The following is a 6,283-nucleotide window of genomic DNA, read 5'->3' on the forward strand; positions in this document are numbered from 1 at the left end:
TTTCAATCATTCACACTTCAGTCGCTTTACTGACAGCTGACAGCTTTTGTGATTATGCTTTGCAAGTTTTTCTTTCTTCTGCAATCCAGTGGGTAGAAATGCTCAGTAATCACAAACATGGTGCAGTGTTTAAGATTTACAGAGAAACGAGAATGAATGTGATGTTATAATTTCCCAGTTTTTGTTTCGGCGGTTCCATGGCACATAAACAAAGACTTAATAAAAGGATAGAAACATGAAGGTGAAGATGAACGTATAATCTGGCATTAAGTGTGCATTACATGCAAATAAGAGAAATGACTCAGTGTTTGACAGGGGATTTTCAGTTTGTGCACACACACACACACACACACACACACACACACACACACACACACACACACACACACACACACACACACACACATCCATGCACACACACACACACACACCATGACACCTGATTGAAAGATGCTCTTTATGGCACGTCTGACAGCGTACACAGCATGAAACATGTAACTGTGTGGTTGCAACAAATAGAGCAAATAGAGCTTGATTTTGCATAAATATTGTGGCAGCTGCAAATAGACACACTCTGTTGTCTGGGAGAAATCATAATTATGTATGTCACATAAAGATTTTATGTTTTGATTTTGTCTCAGGAAGATCAAAGGAAAGAAGTAAGGACACATTTCTTATTCAGACTATATTATCCTAATTATTCTACACAAGTAAATGGTTATAACAGCCTCTTAAGCCACTGGATGCAGACATTCTGCATCTTACCTGAAATAAATCTGGTGCACACACTGTAGACAGTCATAAATCACCCAGCAAGTAAAAATACTTTTTAAAAAACCATGCAAATTTGAATACATGAATAAAAGTGGATCTGCAAAGAATGCATATACAGAGAATTCAAACCAGGGAAGGCTTTGCTGAGCAAGCCACAGCACCATCCTCCTGACGTGCACAATAAAGATGAGTTTGTTCAATATTTTATGCTGCTACCTAATGTGTTGCTTTTCCCTGACACCCTCATCCGCAAATAATACACATGCTTATTCAACATCCCCACGGTGTGTTATTATCAAGCCCTTTAAAGCTGTCACCTCTCAGAGAAACACCGCTGTGCAGCAATAAATTCGGAATTTGATTAACCAGAGCACATCTTGACCTTTGATATTGTGACACAACAAGAAGGTAGTCATTATGTGCTACACGGTGTATCTGCTTGGGAATATTGTGCTGCTGTAGCTTTATTTTTAGGGGAAAAAATGCAACATTTGTATTCTCCCTTCATCTGTAACTTCCCTTGTTTAATTTTTGATGATTTTCCCCCCTCTTTTGAGTCTCGCTGTGTTATGCCATTTCACTTCTCGCAAGGCACCCATCTCCATCTATTGATCAAACTTCAGCATCAGGGGTCGTTCACTTTCCTTCTCCAGGGAGGTGTATTGACATTTAAAGCCGCGCTCTGTCATATCAATAATTTACACAATAACGCTGCTGTGGCCTTCGATATGCAACACAGAATCACAACAGCAAATGTCAATAAAGCATCGATGTTTTAGGTGTAAGTGCTATAAATTCAATTAACAGCTACGCCGCAAGAAAATATAATAAGCTGGATGTTTTCCTGCTTTATACAAAAAGACAGAAAATTAAATTTAGCTAATTTACTTGCTGATTGATGTGTGATGAATTACGCTCTTTAAAATCGACATCATACATATTTGCAGATGGCAAAATCCGCCAGTCTCCTTCGATTTTCTTTGCTAATGCATGAATTCATGAATGATGGTCACTTTGAATTTATTTAAATAAATAAAGTGCATTTCAGCACTGGCCAGGAAATACATCAGACACTATAACTGGTGTGTAGATATGTATTACATTTAATACATATCTACATTTCTTAACTGATAAAAACATTTTTTTCTGGATGGGGCATAATTTAAATTGAGGATTTTTTCAATGTAATGTCTGTCTCTAATAATCACACAGACTGCTACAACTAGTAACACATGCATAGTTTTCACAGGTTTGCAAGGTGTGTTGCAGCTTACACCCCTAAACTCTTGTCTGGCCATTTGTCTACATATTCAGAAACTATCAGCTTACAACTTAGGAAGGGCTTTACTAACAGCTTGCTAATCCTTAAGCACAGTGTAGAAGCTCTGTGTCAGGCATCTGTGCATGCAAGCCTTAAGCTGTTGCTATAAGAGTCCAAATGTCCACAGGCTGTACTACAGTAAGCCCTTCAAATGTATTATTTTACCAAGCCAAAGTTTGGACATTAGGTCACAAACTGAGAATGAGCCTTTTGTCCTCACACCAACTGGTCAACAGCTCTAAGAGCGGCTTTATCATAAAACCTGTAAAATGTCTCCATCTAGTGAGTGAAGTGGTGTAAAGTGATGGGTTTTTTTCCTTCTAACAAGCCTTTTGGTTCGCTCTCATGAGATCATGATCATCACAGTGGGTTGAGTTTTCTGAAATTTTCTTTTCAATATTTATCTTGAATAAATCAAGACAAAAAAATGAGAATTTATCATCTGTTTTCAAAAAGAAAAAGAAAAACATCCCATTCTACTGGTCAATCAGTGTTGAATCACTTATTGGTAAATGTACCAAAACATTTAGCAGCTAACGATTCAAAAAGAAGAAGATAATGAGCATAAATGGTATTTAATTAAGTAAACTCAAGAGGTGGAATTTTTTCCTCTCCATATCTGACATTTCCAAAAATGTCAGATTCCTTTTTGAAACTATGTCTGAGGAATATTTTTGGGGGCCAAAATCTTACAGTATTCACTTGTTCCCTGTGAGGACGAGTGTCACAGTCAAATTTTAATTACCAAATCCGAGCCGAGTGGTGTAAAATGTCAGTATAAATTATTACGAGACTGTCTGTAAGCATATAATTCGGCAGCATTTGTGCAATGTCACCCCCATGGAAGATGTGTGTCAGCTGTTCCCACCTCTACAGTGCCTGAGGGACACAGTGAGGCCAGAGGAAGTTCAACAGTGGGTCACTCCTAATTGCCCAGCAAAGGGTTATTTCGCTCTTTGTTTTACATTCCAGGCCATCATCTTTTTCTCTGCTCCTCATGATCCCCCTCTCAGCAGCAAACCACAAAGGTAGATAAATGTACCTGTGTCCTCCATGGACTGAATTTTAAGCAGTTTATTGAGTTAAACATTGTGAAAGCCTTGGCGGATTTTCTCTGTGAGGGTTCTGCTGCTTGAAATTGGTGCCAAGTGACTTAGAGGACCAGATTAATTTATTGCTTCACACGGGAATCATATGAATTTAAAAAGGACAATTTCACGTCCATTTTCCTTGACAGTTTTATCTGGTTAGGCTGAGGCAGAACCGTAGCACATTGACTGAAGTATTTATTATGAGTTGTTTGTATTTACAAAAAACTGCTTATAGTTTTACATAATAATTTTTTATTTGCACAATACTCCCAAAGGCAAACGTTTATTTTCCAAGTGGAGACGATGGGTGAGGGAAAATGTTGATGATGCTTGGTTTTGGTTTTAATTATAAGATGAGGGAGAGCGTCTGCAGGGCATATGGAAGACTGGTGGGATTTCAACATTTCAAGTTCACAGTTTGAAAAACGAGCCACTGAGACAGCAAACACAGCATTATTCCAAAGGTTATGGAAATTTTTATTTTAAGTTGTTACAACAAAAATAAATACACTCTGATACTGTTTTGATATAAAACAACTAAATGTTTGGATACCTAGAGTAAGAATTCAGAAGCAGTAGCAATAAGTAAGTATATCCTAAATTCATCCTTATTTGCCTGTAAAGTACTCCATTATTACTGATGAGAGATGTGACCCATGATAATCTTGTTTCGGATTCAATTCTGTGGACATGCTTAACTAAATCATAGATTCCATTTTTTTTCTTTAAAATCACCGTGGCTTTGCAGGCATTTATTCATAATGTCAAAGTTTGTGCATTATCCATTCACGACCTCTCCTCACCAGCTCCTTTATCCTAGAAATATTATCATTCACTTTATTAACTTTTTGGTATATATTCCAGTGGTCCACAGTCACTCTTTGTAAGATTGCTTTTGCACTCCAGCTATTGTATTTCAAATGCTTTTCTTAACTTCATTGCCCTTCTGTTTGCCTGGGTAGTCATTTATACTGATTTATCCCTTCATAGGCTTGACTGTGTGCTATACTTAGAGATGATACAGCTATCATCTCTGTATATGTTTCAGGTCACTCTCATTTGGAGAAATCCTGCCCTGCAAAGCTTCTCAAGACTGGAAGTTATCATTTCAGTAATTTTTCAAACATTCTTCATTTTGTATGTTATGCTCAAGGCTTATGTTTGCAGTTTTGTGCCATTTTGTGACCAGTGGGTTTCTTGTCAGTTGAGGCACACCTTATGTAATGTCCTTCGCACTGTCAAAGGCGTCACTCAAACCCCAGTTTCTGCACATAATCCATGTGTCAAGTCAGGAACACTAAATCCCTCATGCCCTGGCATTTATTTTTTATTTCTAGTTGAGAAAACATCCTTAAATTCAGCACCAGCACCATGTAATAAGGTTTTTATAGATGTAAGATCTATTTATAGCACTAGGCCGGAGTGAGATTAGAAAAACTTTACAATTTTGATTAGTTGCAAATAAAATTTAACTAGAGTGAAGGACAACCTCATAGTACTGATTCTCTAAATACTGATTTCAGTGAATCTGTTCTAAAGTTTTTCAGCTAGAACTCCACCTGAAATGAAGCACCTCTGCAGAATTGTGGACGGTTGGATATTTGTTTATCTATTTATTTATTTATAGCATTGCAGTAGACATTTTTTTCTCCTTTCTGAGAAGGAGAAAAACAAGTAGGACTCATACAAAACAGAAAAAAACAACTTTTAACATTTGCACAAGTCTGACCAGGGGGCACAGTGAGAAAGTGTGAAAAACATATTACCTGTGTTATTAGTATCCTTACAGCTTCGTCCCCTCTCTTCTATTACTGCCCAAAATCAAACAATAAAAGAAAACACTCTGAACTTGCCAGCACTAGTTTTCTCATCATTCTCATTATAGAATCCTATTTGGTCCAGCCCCAGAACTTTTCTTCTCTCTCCTATCCACATGAAGTCTCTGAACTGGTTTCTTCTCTGTTTATCATTATCTGATCATGTGTTTCTCTGTTTATGATCATTGCTGACAATTCAGAGCCACAGGGGCACAGCCTGCTTAAGAAAACTTCACATCAAACAATTTGTTAATAATTAATCATTACAAATTAATGCTCCAAGACCCACCCGCAGTGGCTCAGCACCCAAACCAGTGGGACATGCCCCACAAAACCACTGCCACAACTAATCATGCTTTTGAATCATACCATCTGTGTTATGAATCGCCCTGGTAAAGAAGGCCCAACAGCGGCTGCACTTCCTCTGTGTCCTGACAAAGAATAAGCTGAACTGGAAGCTGCTGCTGGCCTTTTACCGCTCCTCAGTGGAGAGCGTGCTCGCCTACTGCCTGGGTGTTTGGTACACAGGGGCCACTACTGAGAAAGGAAGGGTTCGAAGAGGGTAATTAACATGGCCCAAAAAATCATGGCTGCCCTCTGCCGTCCCTGGGCGCAATATATACATCCTTCTGTCTCAAGAAAACCAGGGCCATCACAGATGACCCCTTGAACCCCACCTACCACCTGTTTGACTTGCTGCCTTCTGGTTGGTGCCTCAGGTCAATCAGGTCCCACACCTCCAGACGCACAAACAGCTTCTTCCCTTGTGCCATTCGGACTGTTAACAAATACTATCCCCCCACACCCCACCCCTGCCCACTCATCTCACCAATCTCAGCCATGATATGAATATTCCTTATCACTCAGGCCACTCACATATAGACACTAAATCAAGTCCTTTGCACTACTTCCAGCACTTTTTTCACCATTGTGTGCCTCTTCTATTATCATTGCCTTTCTCTTGTTTTGTATATATTCCTCTTGATTATATACATTTCTCCTGTTTGTTATTTATTCCTGCTGTCTTACTATTTATATTTTATTCCTGCACAGTTGGTGTGGAGCAACCCTAATTTCGTTTTGATGTACTATGACAATAAAGGGCTATTCTATTCTTCAGATTTTGTGATGAGAATTTATTTGTACATGCCCCAGAAAATAATGTTTATTTGTTAAGAATCCATATATGTACAATTCAGTAAAAACAATAAACATTTATTTTATTTTATTTTATTATAGCGTCTCGTCTCGTGTGGAAGATTTCCCTGGTGTTGCGTTCG

Source organism: Rhamphochromis longiceps, linkage group LG20, assembly GCF_057381845.1.
Source record: "Rhamphochromis longiceps isolate RC_006_pf linkage group LG20, R_longiceps_female_GT1.1, whole genome shotgun sequence".
NCBI classification, from domain to species: Eukaryota; Metazoa; Chordata; class Actinopteri; order Cichliformes; family Cichlidae; genus Rhamphochromis; species Rhamphochromis longiceps.